This window comes from Ursus maritimus, unplaced genomic scaffold (assembly GCF_017311325.1).
Source record: "Ursus maritimus isolate PB19 unplaced genomic scaffold, ASM1731132v1 scaffold_18, whole genome shotgun sequence".
Lineage (NCBI taxonomy): Eukaryota > Metazoa > Chordata > Mammalia > Carnivora > Ursidae > Ursus > Ursus maritimus.
In genome coordinates this window covers 14,038,213-14,055,543 of record NW_024424230.1, presented here as the reverse complement: position 1 = coordinate 14,055,543, position 17,331 = coordinate 14,038,213, and the positions used below count along the sequence as shown (strand labels likewise).

General features: G+C 47.9%; 1 protein-coding gene across 3 annotated transcripts in view; it reads right to left on the bottom strand.

The window, feature by feature from the left end:
- The window catches only part of RNF152 (ring finger protein 152), a 66,655-nt gene extending 56,171 nt beyond the window's left edge, over positions 1-10,484 (bottom strand). Inside the window, exons 1-2 of one of the 3 annotated variants that reach the window (XM_040632459.1) lie at positions 10,394-10,484; positions 6,522-6,730 (exon numbers count right to left, since the gene is read on the bottom strand). The gene's annotated coding sequence lies outside the window, so the exon portion shown is untranslated. Of the gene's footprint in view, positions 1-6,521; positions 6,790-10,393 lie in introns of those variants that run through there. The other 2 variants (XM_040632460.1, XM_008705098.1) reach the window with 2 other exon arrangements.
- Between the last annotated feature and the right edge of the window lie 6,847 nt (positions 10,485-17,331).

The following is a 17,331-nucleotide window of genomic DNA, read 5'->3' as shown; positions in this document are numbered from 1 at the left end:
ACTACAAAAATCTGTGGCTTATCCAAGGGCCTTATCAGTTGCCATCAATGCCATGTGTTAGTAATGGAGATTCAGAAAGAGGGAATGCAGGCAAATTGGAGCCCGGGCTCCAGACATCTCCACTCAGTAGTACGGAGCTAGGCCTGCTTCCCTTCCCAACCCCCTCTTGGAATGAACAGACTCATCAGGAAATCGCTCCCTGGGCAGTGTGTACACAGGCACTTGCTCGCGCAACCGTTATGTTCACAACACGCGCACGTTGCAGCAGCTCATCGGCTGCTCTTGTGTGGTTCCACCAAGAAGACAACAACAACAAACACCATCAAGAAAAGCATAAGCTTATACATAAATACACTCCAGAACCCCGAGCAGATAGAGGGTCATGCATTTTCAAGGTAGCCATCCAAGGGCCTACCCTGAAATCCTGCAAGGATCCGCAACCCAGCCCTGAACTGGAACCCAGCTCTCAAAAGTCATTTCTCAAGATTAAATTCCACCATTCCTTCAACAAGTATCTATTGAATGTCTACGGTGCACCAAGCCCTGTGCAACAACCCTCCCAGACACAGCAAATACTACAGCTTAAAGAGCATTTTTTAAAGAGCCCATTAACTTTACGGTCCTATTGTATAGTCTAGTTGCCTTTCTTGCCTGTGCTAGAGAGATCTCTTCTTTAATAAAAGTAACAACAATAATAAAGATCCTATTCCAAAAAGTACATTCGTAAAGAAAAGAATTGACAAAGCCAACTGCCTCCTGCAGGCTTATCCAGCCCTGTTCTCTCCCGCTCCTTTTCTGAGGATGGCTGCCTCTCTACCCATGTGAAATGTCCACGAAGCCTGCTTTAGGAAGCTAAAAAAACAATCCCAGAACAAGGACAGGACCCCTAAGTAGGGTAACCAATGGATGCTAGGTTTCCTGGGGCCATTCTGGTTTTAAAACAGAAAGTCCCTCACCCTGGGTATCCTCTTAGTCCTGGACAAGCTGAGTCAGTGGGTCCTCCTACCCTCCCCTCCCCAAGAAACCAGACCCTTGCCTGGCCTGGGAGGAGTGAGGCCACAGGAGAAAGGAGGCCGGTGCTCTTGAAGGAAGGCTCGATTGCCTGCAGGCTGTCCCAGAGCCTCTCCACTTCCTCCAGCTTCCTCCTGAGAAGGCCTATCATCTTAAACCCCACACCATTTAGGCAAAGCTTTAGAAAGACTCTGCAACAAGACTCGGATGACACGGCATACAAAGCAAATCCTCATAAAAATGCCAAAAGCCGTAGTTATTTGGATGTGGTTATCTTCGTGGCTAGTTAAAAAGCTTCTTCAGTATAGAGCACAACTATTGATCCCGAGATTTCCAGATTTCAACACCACAACTGGTGGATGGTAGATGCTGAATAAAAAGGACATCAATAATAGCCGCCACTAACAGAGCATTTACAATGCACAAGGCAACGCGCTAAACACTTTTGTAAATGATCTCACTTACTCTTGAATAACTCAATGAGGATGACTGTCCTCCATTTCCCAGCTGGAGAAACCAAAGCTCAGTCAGACCTGATTTACTCAAGGTCATTATGGCAGAGCCAACACTTGAACCCAAACCCATCTTGCTTCAAAAATGCCAGGTTTTAATCACTCAACTGAATTAGGATCAAGTAAGATGGGTATGTACAGTAACAGACCAAGAATTGAGAAAGAAGAGTATCGGATACATTTCTTTTATTCTGTCCCCTTTTAGCTTTGCCGTTGCAAACAAGAAAAAAAGAAAAAAAAGGGCAGAAAACCAAAATAATTACAAGTTTGTATATTAAGTTAAGGCAAGGCAAGGACTTTACTTAGAATTGTGCCTAGCAAACAGTGGACATTGAATATTTGAATAAATGTAATATATACAACCTTATACCTAATATAGGGTTTAAGTCATTGATTCTCAGTGTTTTAAATGTTTTTTTACCCACCATGAGAGGTGAATAGATGGATTCCTACCTTAGGTGATGGAGTAGGACCAGATGGACAAGTACTTACCCCAGATAAAAATGGCTCTCTACCTGTATGGTTGAATTAGCTATTCCTCACTTAGAATGACCATAATCCTTACGTCACATGCAACAAAGGGGCAAATTCTCCAAACAAGGTAGAGAGATCTATCCACATTCTCTCCAACCACTTTTAACCTCATATTAACCTGCAAGGAAGCAATTTACAAACCCACCCCAGAGCAATACAACTGGAAAAGAATATCACAGCAAATACTTTCATTTTTGAGACCTTGATCTCAGCTCCATTCATTAGGCCTCAAACTGAGAACATTATTCTGATGTTAATGTATTTGTGGCCATTTTCTCCAAGCAGCTAAACACATTTCCTCTTTCATAATAACGCTATCCATAATGATCAAGCATTCCAAGGGTTAGAGTTTCTATTACATGAACGAGTATTCCAAAATCAAAAGAGGCAGAGCAAACCAGATGGCTACAAGCTAATTACAAAGGGAGATATGGCAGCCAATTATGGACAACTGTCACCCACTACGGTCAAACCCAAACAGCACAGTCTGCTTCTTGAGAATCTGGGGTAGCCTTGAGACTGTGGGATGTCAAGTTCTCTACGTCCCCCAAGAAGATGCTTTTGTGTGTTCTGTTGTTGTTTTGGAAGAAGACAAACGGATGCTGAAAAACAGACTACCAATAACAATTCATTTTGTTAGAGTGATGACCCTCAATGAGAATGGTCACTTCCCGACCACTGAAATGCACACTGCAGCCTGACAACTCTAATTTGATTCAATACTTAATCATTATTAACACACAAGTATGGGAAGCTCTTAAAAATAAGCTTCCCTTGGGGCGCCTGGGTGGCTCAGTCAGCTGGGCATCCAGCTCTTAATTTCTTTGGCTCAGGTCATGGTCTTGGGGTCCTAGGATGGAGCCTTGTGTTGGGCTCTGCACTCAGTGGGGAGTCTGCTTGTCCCTCTCCTCTCTCCTCTAGTCATGCACATGCTCTCTCTCTCAAATAAATAAATAAATAAATAAATAAATAAATAAATAAAATCAGAAAAAAAGTTTCCTTCTTCTAAACTTCCTTTAAGTCTAAGGCCAAAAGCATCTATAGTTCCTTTATCATAGTAGGTCAAAATCATTTCTGTGCTGTCAAAGATTCATCAATGATTATTTACTGAGCCCTTACATTGTACAAACATCACTGGGAATACAAAATAGGTTCAAACCTTACCCAGTATTCATCTCTAAGGAGCTTGCAAGAGAAATGAGATCTTGCTGGTTTCAGTCCCTACATCCACCAGTTCCAAGACCCCCTTGGAGAAAACTGGACCCCTCACCCTTTCCCCCAGCTGAGCAGTGACTGGAAAAGTCCCACTCTCATCCTGGGACATCTTTTCAGCATATCTCACTTTATCTGAACTAGCTGGAGTGGGTTTCTGTTCTTTGCAATTAAAAAGAAAGAAAAAGACTGGGGCACCTGGGTGGCTCAGTCAGTTAAGTGTCTCCCCTTGGCTCAGGTGATGATCCTAGGGTCCTAGGATCAAGGCCTACGTCAAGTCAGGCTCCCTGCTCAGTGGGGAGTCTGCTTCTCCTCCTGCCCCTCCCCTCTGCTTGTGCTCTCTCTGACTCTCTCTCTCTCAAATAAAAAAAAAAAAGGAAGAATGAAAAAGACCCCTCAATCTTAGGTGATAATACAAGACCATCTATGGTAAATGCCCTTTGTAGAATGAATGAATGTTGAACGAAATGAGAGATGAAGGCAATTTTGCCAGAGAACTTTGGAGGAGTGAAAGACTGCTAGGGGCTAAAGTGACAGAGTTAAGTTTTTTAGAAGAGTTAAGAGCAAAGTCACACCTTGACTGACGGAGTATAGGGAGAGGACACTGTAGGCCACAGAATATTCCAGAATTTTAAAACAGGCTATGCAAAGCATTTCTGGGGACTTGTGTGTTCGCCATCCCAGCCAAGCTGGTGTTTTAAAGTCAGGTGGAGCGAAAGTCAGGGATGGACATAAGTCTGGGTCTAGGTGGGGAAAACCTTAAAGGGAAGACTAAAAAATATGAACTTCATCGCCAAAAGACAGGAGCCATTGAAAAGTAGAAAGCAAGGGAATGAACACTTAAAATGATCTACTGTCCTAAGGGTAGCAGCGTTTTGTCATATGGATTGGGGTGGGAAAGCCAGGAGGTAAGGGTACCCACTCTTACAATCCAGAGAGAAATGAAGTCCACAGCTGGGAGATGGCGGTGAGGACAGAAATTAAGGGAGACAGGAACTGTCACTAAGGAGGGACAGTTCATCTGTTAATCAGCAGAATCCCAATATTCATAAGAACGCTCCCTATTTCCTCAGTATCTGGCAAAGCTTTTGCCAAAATCTCATCAATGACTGTAGAACCTCAGTGACAAGTGTACTAAGCGTGCTTCTCCGGATTTATAAACGGAAAGTGTGGTGACTAACATAATATAATAAAAAAATATTATTATATGAATCAAAAAAAATAAAATAAATGGAAAGTGAGGCAGGAAAGCTACATTTCCTTGGGAAGTAGGTAGGAGGGACTAGAGAGAAAGCATGGGCACAGAACATGGTACCCCAAGACCCCACTTCATCAGGCCTTTGCCCCTCCTAGTGGCATTCGATCAATACCTTCCCTGCATGAAGTCTGGTAGCCCAGGGAGCCTGTGTGATGTCAGAATAAGTTTTAGCACGCAGGATGCTTGCAATGAGTTTTACATATGCAGGAATTAACAAATCCAGTGGTAAATAAGACATCCTGCCCTACTTATGCCCTCTGCTCCCAGCAGATTACAAGGAGCCCCCCCCCCTCACAATTCTACAAAAAATGTACTCTGGGCCTCAGCAGCCATAGAGGGTCTAGGCCAGAAAACCACAGGCTTCAAGAACCACCCAAAGGAGAAACAAGTCACACACACTGCTGCTGGCCTCGAGTCTTCCAATGACAGTAAGTCAACCAGAAATAAAAAATCCTTAAACATAAAACGAGTTTTCTTTTATCCAAATGGTGACTTCAATCACTCAGGCGGACTCCTGGAATTCTGGGCAGCTAGCTCACAAAGCCAGGAGGGAAGGAGCAGGAAAACCCATGCCTTCCTCCCTCCTGGCTTTCTTGACATTACCACAGCACCTCAGGCCAAGCACTGCATTCATTCCACAAGTGCCCTCTACCTGGTCAGCCGACTGGTCATGAAATTCAAGTGGCGGGCAACCAAAATACAGAAATGTCTTTTGGGGCTTCCCAAATACATTTCGAGACTAGACCCTCAGGGCTTCATTTTCCCTCTCGCCAGGTCTGTGCCTTGCCCTCAGCCCAACCACACACACCCTGAATTGCTTCCTGGAGGCCGTGGAGGGCGATCTTTGGTTCTCCCTGCTGGCTTCTGAGCCACTCATTTCCCACTTTCCCTCCCTTTGGGTGCAATATTTTGTCACTCAAGGGAAGCAGAGGGCAGCCTCTGCATTCTTAGGCGAACACTGATGTCCCCTAGTCACTGTGACTCAGGGGCCAGCTCTCATTTCACCGTATCACCTGTCTAGGGAGAGCTCTTTTTATAAAATGACTTCAGCGACGTGATTACTGAGCCAGAAGCAATACTATATTGTTAAATTCCACGCTTATGCCGAAGGTACTTCTTAAATCCTAAAAATTCTAATCCGTTCATGCATTTATCACAACATGAACAAAGATATTTGAAGAACCAGCACTTCCAACAGCAAAATCTCTCTACAAGCCACCAGCTACTTAATCCACCGCCCCTTGCGATGCCTATTCCTCGGCACCCAACTATTTTTAGGGACAATGCAACAAGGCAGGCTTTAAAACTTACCACTCTCCTTGTCAACATCGTTGCTGATGGGAGCATGAATGTCCCAAAACTCTCTGAGTGTTCTGCTGGTCCCGTGACCAGAAAACGCCGCTTGTCCAAAGTGCTTTTTCTAAACATCGGAGTAACAAGGGGGTGGCCCAAGGCCACCCTACGCACATTCCTGCCCCCTCGAAGTCTTCTCTGGGGCCCTGAAACCTTTGCTGTGAGAGGCCATCCCCTGTGTGACTCTAGGCCCACTGCCACTCCTTTTCTATCCCAGGCTGTTCCAAACAAACTCAGGAAGTCTTAGACAAGAGGCAGATGGTGAGGGAGACAAAGTCTGTAAGTTAACAGCTCTCTGTTACATAATGCTAAGCACAGAACCTCCTAGAACTGGCCCTAGAACCATCTCCTGGCCTATCACTTCAGAATAAACAACTACTCAAAACAGGCAACAAGAGACAGCATTATAATTTTCTTATTTGATGGTCAGTGTACAATAGTATTAGTAAACATAATACCATCATATCAGTAAATACCATGTGGGGGTAGGACCAGATTCTTTAAGATATCTATCATTCATTCTTTCATCTGATACTCGTGTAACACTCAATGTCTACAAAGCATGAGCTAGCCCCGTAGGAAGACACTTTGCAACCCCATCTGGGCCACATTACCTGTGGAAGTCAGTAGTGATCACTCACCTCTATCCAGTTCCCTCTTTCTCAAGACAAGAGATATTGAATTGTGGCTTCAGTGGGGACTAGTTCTGGCCAAAGCAATGTAAGTCACTTCTGGGTCCGAGCATGTCACTACTACAGCAAGATCCTCTATACTTTCCTTTCCAACGTTGCACACTCAAGATCACACCTCCATCAATCTGGGTCTTCGGGGGACGACGAGCAGGGCCTCCCTGCTGACCACGCCGGACACACAGCACGGGAAAGAGAGAAACTGTATTTAGCCACTGAGATTTGGAGGTGATTTCTTACTGCAGCATAACCTAACCTAAACTGCCAATAATATCGCTGTCTTAAAAAAGAGAGAAACCTGCAAAAGTTCCTCTCCCCCATCTGTTTTCTAAATCGGATAATACCAAGAAAGCAGAGTTTGTTTCAAAATTCAATAATTCTTTCAAATGTAGAGGGTGCAGACAGGATAGACAGGTTCAAGCAACTCTAAGGGAATAAGGAATGAAACAGAATGACCTTTCAACACGGTGAAATCCAAACATTCATGTGGAATTCAGCTGAAGAGTTTAAAGACTAGGAAGAAAAGGTCACCTTCTGACAACAGGTCTAGTCCCTTAGGAAGTAGTGATCTCCCCAATGAACGAGGCATTCAATGATCATACGCTCCTCCCTCAGAAGTCCAATACCACCCTTTGTTCCTCTCCCTCTCGCTTCCATTGAACTTAATTAGAATCAGGTCTTCCATAAGCTCCCTGAAGGTGGTTCATCTTTATGTCTCCAGACAGCTCCCCCACCCCACCCCTTGGCATCTTTCACAGAGCCTATTATTTATCAGGTGCTTGATAAACATCTGCTGAATGAATTAAAGGAACACTGTAGAAAGGACTCGGGCACTGGAGGCAAAGGTTGGTCTAATAACCCTCGAGGGCTCCCCCGACCCACAGCTAAACACACTGCTGCAGACATCTGGAGGTGGGGAGGCTCCACCTAAAAAAACCAAAATAAGCATCAATACAACACTTTATTATGATTTATTCCTGCACACCCTTTAAAACCACAGTGAAACCTAACACTGCACTGTGGCTATCTTTGTTCTTGGACGTGCATTTACATGTGCAGGCAGCTGTTTTCCTGTGTGGAATTTTGTGTGTGAGGTATTTATTTTTTCTATTAAAAAAAAAACCACACCCTTTGTTTCTATTGCATTATTACACTCCTTATTATCCCATCACGTGGCTTTTCCTCTTGCAGGAACACAGCACACACCCTGCGTTATTGCTGACATAAAAATTACTTGTCAAAATCCCTCTATCCTAGCACCATTACAAATCTGACCTTCCCCAAGCGGTGGTCTTTGTTCCGGCTGGGACCAGAGACCTCCTTTACTTCTCCTGGTGATTCCTGGATGCTCTGAGTAGAAGGATACATGCCGGTGTCACTTATGTTTTCTTAAAGTCACCTTTCAGAACTACCCCAGAGGTGAATGACAAATCCTTCAAGTTTTTAAATTTTATTTTTCAAGGGATGGGGGGGGGGGTTGGTGATGGAAGAATCTGCCCAGTACCCAGTATGGCTATTGCTGCAGTCCAAGAGAGAGCACCAGGAGCCTTTGGCCCTCAGCAATGCCTTCTTCCTACAAGATAAACCTTGAGTCCACCTCCATAACCATTCTTATTCTCTGCTCCTCACGCAGGATGCCAGGACTCTGCCCTCTAGGAGACAATGCCATTGCCAAGGTGATCTGACACATCTGAAGGTTACGTTTTCTTTGAGCTCCATCAAGATAACCCCAGATTTCGTGAGGTTGACACCAAAACAGAACTATCCTTGGAAAGAAAGGAACAGGCCAGAGTTTTTGGAAAAGAACCAACAACCTAAAGATAAAATGCAGCCTGAGAGCCTAATGGTTCATGGCTATGTAAATGGGAACTTAACTAAAGCACCGTTTCTCTGTTCTCTTTCTGCTCCCCCAACTGCCTTCCGTTCCACCTCCCAGGAACTTACTGCTGGCATGTCCCTCCTGATATTGCAAACACTATTACAATGAAGGCTTGCAGGAGAGACATTATTTCATAAGGTTACTACATTTGACCAATGCCCTAATTGAGCACTGGTCAAATTTATAATCTGCCTTACGATGATACCTTTTCAACAAGCAATATCCACGAACAGACTGAAGCCAAAATGTATTACTACAGATAAGAAAGCAGGCATCTATCCAAACCCCACATTCAGATACAATTGCCTATGTACTGAATATATCAAAATTCCCATCAATGGAAACCCAGTGGAATTGATTCAACCCCAAACGCACCCTGTCCTCAACGACTTCTTCCAAAGGAAGGTTTCAAGTCATTTGCAATTTCTTTCTCAGAACCAGGAGTTATCAGCAGCCCCCCACAGTTCCTCCACATAGACAGGAAAGGAATGGTGTGATGCAGAAACCACCCAAACAGCCCCGTGCAAACACTGTTGGCCCAAATGACCCAGAGACACCCAGGCGGCTACCCAGACTGCTGGGGGTTACCTGAATCTGTCACCGAGTCTCTTTCACCCCCTTCTGCGTGATGACATCAAGTGGAAATGGTACGCGTTTGGGAGGCAAGAGGCTGACAAGCAGGAAGCACAACTGAGCCTGAGCTTTGTTCAGCCTGCAGTGAAATACACGCAGGAAGGGTTAGACTCGCTCAGCAGAGAAAGAAATCCAAGCACCCTCCCCGGCCAGCGGCGGTGGAGTGGGTGCGCTGGGCGGTGGAGGGAGGCGGTGGAGGTGCGGAGAGCCGGCCAGTCGCGGAGGGGGCGTAACGCTTCCTAATTGTCTCTATAGGATAAATAACCCCCTCCCCCTACTCCGCTGCAGTCTCCCCCCGCCCCCAAGTTTTCCTCTGCTGGTAGAGCTTCCACCAGCAACTGTAACCTCTCAAAAAGAAAGAAACACGAGAAGGCGTAGAATAACATCTCGGGGCAAAGACACACTAACAAAATATACTAGTAAACCGGGTTATCAGGGAATGCGGGGCTCCCGGTCACCCGCCCAGACAGACACACCAGTGCTGCATTCGCGAGCATCCTTTTCCTCGCCCCTGTCCGCCACCTCATCAAGTCCCTGTCACTGTTTTGCCGATTTCTCTACTCTTTCCCAAACCGTGTGGCGCTTCCCCCCGCCCCACCCCCACCCTAGGCGGGATCGGGGACCGCCGCCTCGCGTGCAGCGTCCCACGCGTCCAGCCTGCTTTGTCCTGCCGCTGCCCTTCCAGGAGCAAGCGCCCCAGGCACGTGGGTCCGCACAAAAGACCCCCAACATCTGGCCCGCCACAGCTCCCTCTCCTCCCGACAGGGGTCCCGGGGCCGCCGAGTGGCGCGCGAGGGCAACTTCTGGGGGTGGGAACCTTGCTCCACAGGGGGCTTGCTAGGGCACTGTCCAGGGTGCGTGCGGGGTGGGGGCGCAGCTGGGGCGCGCGCGCGCACGTGCACCCTCCGGGGCGCGCGCGGCGCGGGCACGAGACGCGCTCCCTCGGACTGGAGCTCCAGGGGGCATCCGAGGACTCGGCGGAGCCGCCGACAGCGCCGCTCCCCCGCCCCAGCCGCCAGCCCAACTCAGCCAGCGCTCGAGAGAAACGCAACTCCAGGGACCCCCCCTCCCCGGCGCCCCGGGACCGCCCCGCTGTGCACCGCACTCCCCTCCCCGGGACCCTTGCGGCCCGCCACCCCAGTCCGCTGCCCAAAAGGAACCCCCCAACACACCAGGTGGCGGCTCCCCTTCCCCGCTTCCCTGGCTCCGGGCGCGGCAGCAGTGGGGGCGAAGGTATCCATCCCTCCGCGCCCCTCTCGCAGCCCCCGACCCGGGAGGGGCAGAGCAGAGAAACAAACCGAAAGTCACCGACCTCTCTCTGCAGCGGGCTCGGGCGCTCCCTACAGAGGCGGAGGCGGCGGCGGCGGCGGTAGCATCGCGGGGTGGTCCCGGCGCGCCCGCCACCCGCTCGGCTAGACGCGCGTGGCGGGCTGCGGGGCGGGCGCGGGGAACGCGGCGTCGGCGCCTGCACCCCGGCTCCCGGCTCGGCCCTTCGGGAGGCGCCCCACCTGCCCGCCGCCCTCCGCGCTCCCGGTCGGACACCGCCGCCAGGCGCTCGGCTCCGAGCGGGAGCTTTTTGTGTCACCGCCCAGACTAAGGCACCGAAGGGGGGTGGGGGCGGGAGGCCGGGCTCCACTCCCCGCGGCACCGCCCCTCCCCGGCGGCTCCACCTCCTCCAACCTCCCCCACCCCCTACAGCGGCGGGTCCTGGACGTCCATCTGTCAGTCGGGAATCGCTCACCCACCCCTCGAGTGAGGAGCTGCCCACCCTGGCCCGCGGGCTTCCTAGGCCGTGCCCTAAGTGCCCAACCTCGGCCGGGACCTCGACATTGTCTCTGTACCGCGCGCGGGTGGGACCTGAGCAGCGATCAGGTGTGAGACGAGGCCGCGTTCAGCCGGCAGGAGGGCAGGGCTGAGGTGGGGGCCGAGGCTGGCGGGGACCAGCGTGCGGCTCGAGACCAGGTGACCGAGCCAGGGAGTTGACATCGTCGCGCTTCCAGAAACTGCCCTGGCATACGCGTCGCCGCAGATACTTTTTGGCTGCCCCTAGAAGTTCACGTAATCCAAGCAGGGAGCGGTTCTGCTTTTGCGAAGGGGAAGACGGTTCCAAAGAAGCCGGAATGGATACCCTACTACCTGGCTCCCTGGGAGGGGGTGCGGGCGGTAGGGAAGAGGGAGGTGCAAGTGCTGAGGGTTCTATGGCAGGTGCGCACCACTGCGGCCCACCTTATTCTCCACCTTGAAACCTAACTCCTACCTCAGGGGACGTGCTTAGAATGACTAGTTCCTCCAAGAAAATGTGAAGACATGGTCTCTTGCCTCTTGTGTGACTGCAAAACTGGGGAATGGAGGAGAGGGGGTGGCTCGTAGAGGATGGTATCCATGCTCATTGGTGCCTTTTTAAAGGGTTTCTATGCAAAATGAAGACCCAAAACTCTCTTCTATGACTCTGGTAAGGATAAGCCTACCCACTTGCCTGGAACTCCAGCACCGGGGTTAACTGAGTGGTCCCTCAGTCAAACAACAGAGGGCATGCAGCGTTTCTCCCTGGCTGTCTTTATGTTCTGCTGTCTTGTCCACAAAGAAAGAACTCCCATTCTAACCTCTCCCAATAGCTCATTGAAGTGTTTCTGCCAAGAAAATGAAAAGGAAACCCTGCAAACCATCGAGGGGGCTCTGAATGACTTACTAAAATTCAAAACATACTCAACTAAAACCTGTTAATAGTGTTTCCAAATGTGTTATCACTAAGCACATACAGAAATCAGTCACCAAGAGACAGCTTTATAGCTTTATAGCTTGATGGCTGTCAGTCCTCTTCTTAGGCTCCTAATTAAAGTGTTCACTTGGCTAACTCGTGTTCTTTTGTACCCCGAAGTTATATCCTCACTGTGCACCTGGCGGCAGTGAAAGCTAGATGTGTGTTTTTAACACACATCTCAGGTATACTTGAGGTAGAAGACTTAAGGAGTCTTTATTTTTGGGCTCAAATTAAGGGCAGAAAAAAAAATTTTTTTTTTCAATGAGAAGCTAATGAGAGTATAGAAAACTTCTGATGTTGACCAGGAGCTTGAAATAGGATGGTGAGTTATCACACCCCAAAATTTTACTAGGAAAGTTTAACGTATAAATATTACGAGTACACAAGAGTGACTTTAAAGATGGCTTTTAAGAAGCTAATTTCAGGGACCAGTAATTATTCCAAAATATTGAAACTCTTCTTTCAGCTGCTTTCAAAACAATTCTTTAGGAGGATTCAAGCATTCAGCATGGTTCAGGGTAACTTCCAACCTTACTCATGCATTCCCGCTGGCTGGTATTTTAATTCACGCCACATCATGGGTGTTCTGCCTTCTGTCCAGTCTTGTAAAGCTGTCACGTAGAGAAGGTTAATTAACTGGGGCAGACTGGGATAGACCAGTTCTAAGACTAGTCGGGGGCAGCACTGGGGCTGGCAGCAACCATTCAAGTCCGGGGAGGAACAGGCAATGACATGTCTGAACAGATTCTTCAGAGAGGCAGTCCCCGGAGCAAGGCAGCTGCGACCAGGCCGTGTCCCGAGCCACAAGCTGGCCAGCAGTGTGGCCAGAGCTTCTGGCCTTACCCTCCAGACTGAGACCCTGCCCATGGTGGGAGTGAGACAGGGTCCAGGCAGCGTCCCAGGTCTTGAAGAACGAGGCTTATCAGGATAGGCTCTGGCACTGGGGAACAAGATAAAGATCAGATATTCATGAATTCATTCTACAAATATTCCTTGAGTATAGACTGTGTACCGGGAACTTGGCCCTAGGATCAGAACAGAGAAGAAAACGGACCCAAATTCCTGCCCTCACAGAACACACATTCTAACAGAGAAAGCAGAGAACAGACAATATAACGAATAAGTAAAATAAATTGTGTGCTGGGGGGCGGCGGAAAGGGGAAAGGGAGCAAGGCAAGCAGGACAGAGGGGGATGAAGTCCCCATGTGCGAGGAAGGCTAAAATTTCAGTCCGGTGGCTGGAGGGCACCTTTCAGAAGGTATCCTTTGAGGAGCATGCTGCAGGAAGTGAGGGAGCAAGGCAGGCAGTAAACAGGGAAGGACTCGCCCTTATCAGACAGGGTACTAGAGATGGGTCTGTACTGCCCACGGGCAAAGGTTGAGATACTAGGACTGGGTCAGAAGGTCAGTCAGACCAGTAACATTGACTGATGTTTATAAACGTCGCCTGAGGTGGAACTAAAGCTGTTTAAATCCAGACAGGGATGAGCTCTTATTCATCTTTGTACCCACAGTATTGAGCACAGTACCCAACAAATGTTTATTGGCTTGAGCCCTAAAATCTCTGAGAACCTGGGATGGAGCTGACATAAATGTGAACCCATAATACCAGGGACAGCCCTTCTATTGGGGATGACACTTCCACAAAAGAATGTGACGATCTTGGGGCACCTAGGTGACTCTTGGTTTCGGTTCAGGTCATGATCTCAGGGTCCCGGGATCAAGCCCTATGTAGGGCTCTGGGCTCAACACAGAGCCTGCTTCAGATTCTCTCTCCTTCTCCCTTTGCCCTTGCCCCCGATGGTGTGCATGCTCTCTTTCTCTTAAAAAAAAAAAAATCTGAAAAAAGAAAGGAACGTGATGATCTCTTTCATGGCTTTTTGTGACTGTCTAATGGATCTTTGAGGGCAGGGATTATATTTTACCTTCTACCCCGAGCACCTATACATGAAGGGCAGGAGAAAAGGAGAGAAACAAGAGGAGAAGAAGAGTAAGAAAGAGGCAACTGGGATAGGGAGCAAACAAATCCCACTCAATGCTTGCAACCTCTAAAGATCTTAATCCAGCCCAGTAATGAGGGTGAGTTTTCTGTTTAACATGTATGAGTTTTGTATGTTAAAACTGCATCTTGAAATCAAATTATGGTAATAATTGAACTGAAAAACAAGGAGATTTTATGGTTTGTAAATCGTACCTCAGTGAAGTTGTTTGGAAACATAGAAGTAGCACCCCATGGTGAGCCAGCTTTCACATGCTATCGATGAGAAGCCAAGGAGGCATATTTAACCAAACACATTATCTTCCTAATAGATGTTTAAACCAAATTGATTTGTGTGAAATAGCAGAAAATATATATATTGGTCTCTGCCCCCAGTTCCTGGAACAGAGCTTCTGAAACCCTTGTAATTTCCTAAGTGATAAGAGCACTGGGAACATTTTTTGTTCTAATATTTGGTCTTTGACCTCCTGACACAGAGTTCCTACACCCCTGAAAATTTCCTGGGGGATAGGAATGTCTTTTGTTCTGATGAGGTGACTTTTGGTGGGCTCCTGGGTGGGCACTGGTCACCAGAAAAACCAAGCCATGATGAGAAGCTTAGAATTTTCAGCCCCACCTCCTCTACTCCAGAGAGGGAAGAGCAGCTGGAAATGGATTTAATAAATGATCCATCATGCCTACGTGTTGAAGCCTCCATAAAAATCCCCAAAGTACAGAGTTTGGAAAGCTTTTGCTAGCTGAATATGTGGAGGTCTGGGGGGGAAGAGATGTACCCAGAGAGGGCGCGGAAACTCCCAGCTCCTTCCCACCTTCCTTGCCCATCACATCTCTTCTATCTGGATGGTCATCAGGATCCTTTACCATATCATTTTATAATAAACTGATAAACAATAAGTAAACTTTTCCTAAGTTCTGTGAGCCACTCTAACAAATTCATTAAACCTAGGCAGAAGGTGATGGGAACCTCTGCCTTATGGCCCATCGGTAGTCAGATGCACAGGGGATCACCTGGATTTGCAATTGGCATGGGGGGACAGCCTTAACCTGTGGGATCTGACCGTCATCCAGGTAGCGTCAGAATTAAGTTGATGTAGGACACCCAGCTGGTGTCACGGAGAATTGCTGGTTGTGGGGGGAAAAAAATCCACTCCTTTGGTGACCAGAAGTATCAGAAGTGGAGTGTTCTAGGTGAACATAAGGGAGAAACACCCAGAACAGTGAGTTTCTCTTACTCAATTTGCAAATTTACTTTTTCCTTACACGATATTTGCCACCTTAAGGCAAATATAATCATCTTAAAAGTCTAAAGGAAAAGTCTTAAACTCTATCTAGTCTAGATAGTTTACTAATGATGACTGCTAAAGAGAGTGCACATTTCAAAACTGGTTTTTATTTTGGGGCCCTACTTAAGCCAAATCTGACAGACTATTCCGATAGGGTGTTCTAAGTGAGAAAGGTACTGTATTTGACACATGGCCTAATCTCGTCCCAGCTTAGAACCAGGTGCTATCTATCTAAGGACAATGAAGCCTCATCTGGAATAAAATATTGAAGTATTCTGGAAACCCCAAAGGATTTTCATCGGAACTACATCTAGATTGTTTTTCTGAAAGTGGTGATGGATTGAACAAAGCCATCTCACTTTTTTTTTAACCTCATCTCTGATCCGTACCACAGACATGTGAATCAGCTGTCTAGAATTACCCGAGCACAGACAATGTGAAATAGTCAACATGTTTAACCAATTGTAGGCCTAGGCGTCCACCAATTCATTTGGATAATGACCATACACAATAAGGCCATTTGGTGCCTCCGGGCTGAATGTCAGCCTTAGGCTATGATGCCAAAGTCCTCCGGACACGCCCCCAACAGCAGCTCTCTGCTGTGTTCTCATCACATTTGGACAGTTCAGGGTTGAGCAAGATCCTCCCATCCATCAGTCAGTTGCTAGTGTCTGCTCTAAGTATGGTAGAGGGAAATCATTATAAACTGAACTCAAGCCCTTGCCCTGTATGATCAATGTGAGACACTGTTCTCACTGCCCAATGGGCTGGAGTGACTACATTCGATCAGCCGGGGAAGGTTTGGAATATGCAGCTCCTCTCTTACTCACTGTCCCTCCTCGCATTGTCTGTCCAATTCTCATTCCCTCCAGGTGTGCCTTCATCCATGCCCATCAATCACTGTTCTCCCTATGTTTCCTTTCCATCAGCTGTCAGGTTCCTGGAACCCACTTGGCTCCCCTCCTCATGGCCACTAAACCCGCTGATTCAGCCGTCAGATGGTAGAGCGGTGCAGCTCTGAGACAGGAGAAAAGGAAAAAACGAACAAGGAAGTCCCATCTCCATTGTTCAGACCCAAGTCTGAATCTAATGCTTTGCCCTACTGGTCCAAGAAGCTGGCTCCAGTCCCTCTGGGATCCATCTTGTGGACTCCATTCCTAGCCTGCATCTTAATCAAGTTGACCTGGCAGCCCTTTACCTTATCCAGGTCCAGACCTGGCTTCACCCACCCCTTCTCCCCACTGTCTCTGCTCTGAGCCACAATCATTCTGAGCGGCAATCTTTCCAACACAAGGGAAGTAAACATCTGTTTCTGGCCCTTCTGGATCCCAAGGGTCAAATCAGGGCACCCTCTAGTGGTCAGGAGGAGAGATGGCAACCCCCGGCCTGCGTCACCTAGAGGTCAGACCCTTGTAGAGGTCAGGATCGGGCAATGTGGAATAGGATGTTCTCCGCGTACTTTCTACCTCTTTTTGCTTTAACGTCTTTCCTCTGCTATTACTTCCCTCCCTCCCGGTGGGTGGAGTGTGTTGGGAAGGGGAGTGGAATAAAGCACACCCCACTGCATTCTCAACCTTTCTGCTTCAGTCCTTCCTATCTCCCCCTTTCCGTATCTGTTTTAAAGAACACAAAAATTATTCTGCTACAGGGCAAGAGACCTTCGAGATATCAACCAAGTCCAAAGTCAGTAAAAGCAACTTCTTTTTTTGTTAGTGAATGGTTCTTGGGCCTGTGTACCAGATAGCGTTGCTGACCATAACCAGAGTATTTCCATTCATGCTCACAAGAACCATGGAAGTAGTATGATCACCCCCACTTTGCAGACAAGGAAACCGATGACTACACCATTTACACACCTTGCCCAAGAAGACAGGACCAGTAAATGATGAACACAAACTTGACCCATGTCTGCCAAACCCAAAGTCCTTCTCCTGAATATCTACACCAAGATTCCTGCCGTGGACCACGCTCTGCAGGTAATTCCAGGTAATTCCACTTGATTTGGCTTAAATGCATCTCAGCCTCTTCCCAGCTGCTCCTGTTGTAGCTCAGAGTCAGCCACTGGCTCCTAAGGCTGGCACTGTGGCTCACAGCACTGCAGGGCCGCAAATCTCCCCCAGATTTCAAGAGGATCTGCTCTTCCCTAGCCTCACCGTCACACTTCCTTTGTACCTTACACAGCCACGTGGCCTACATTTATAATGGCCA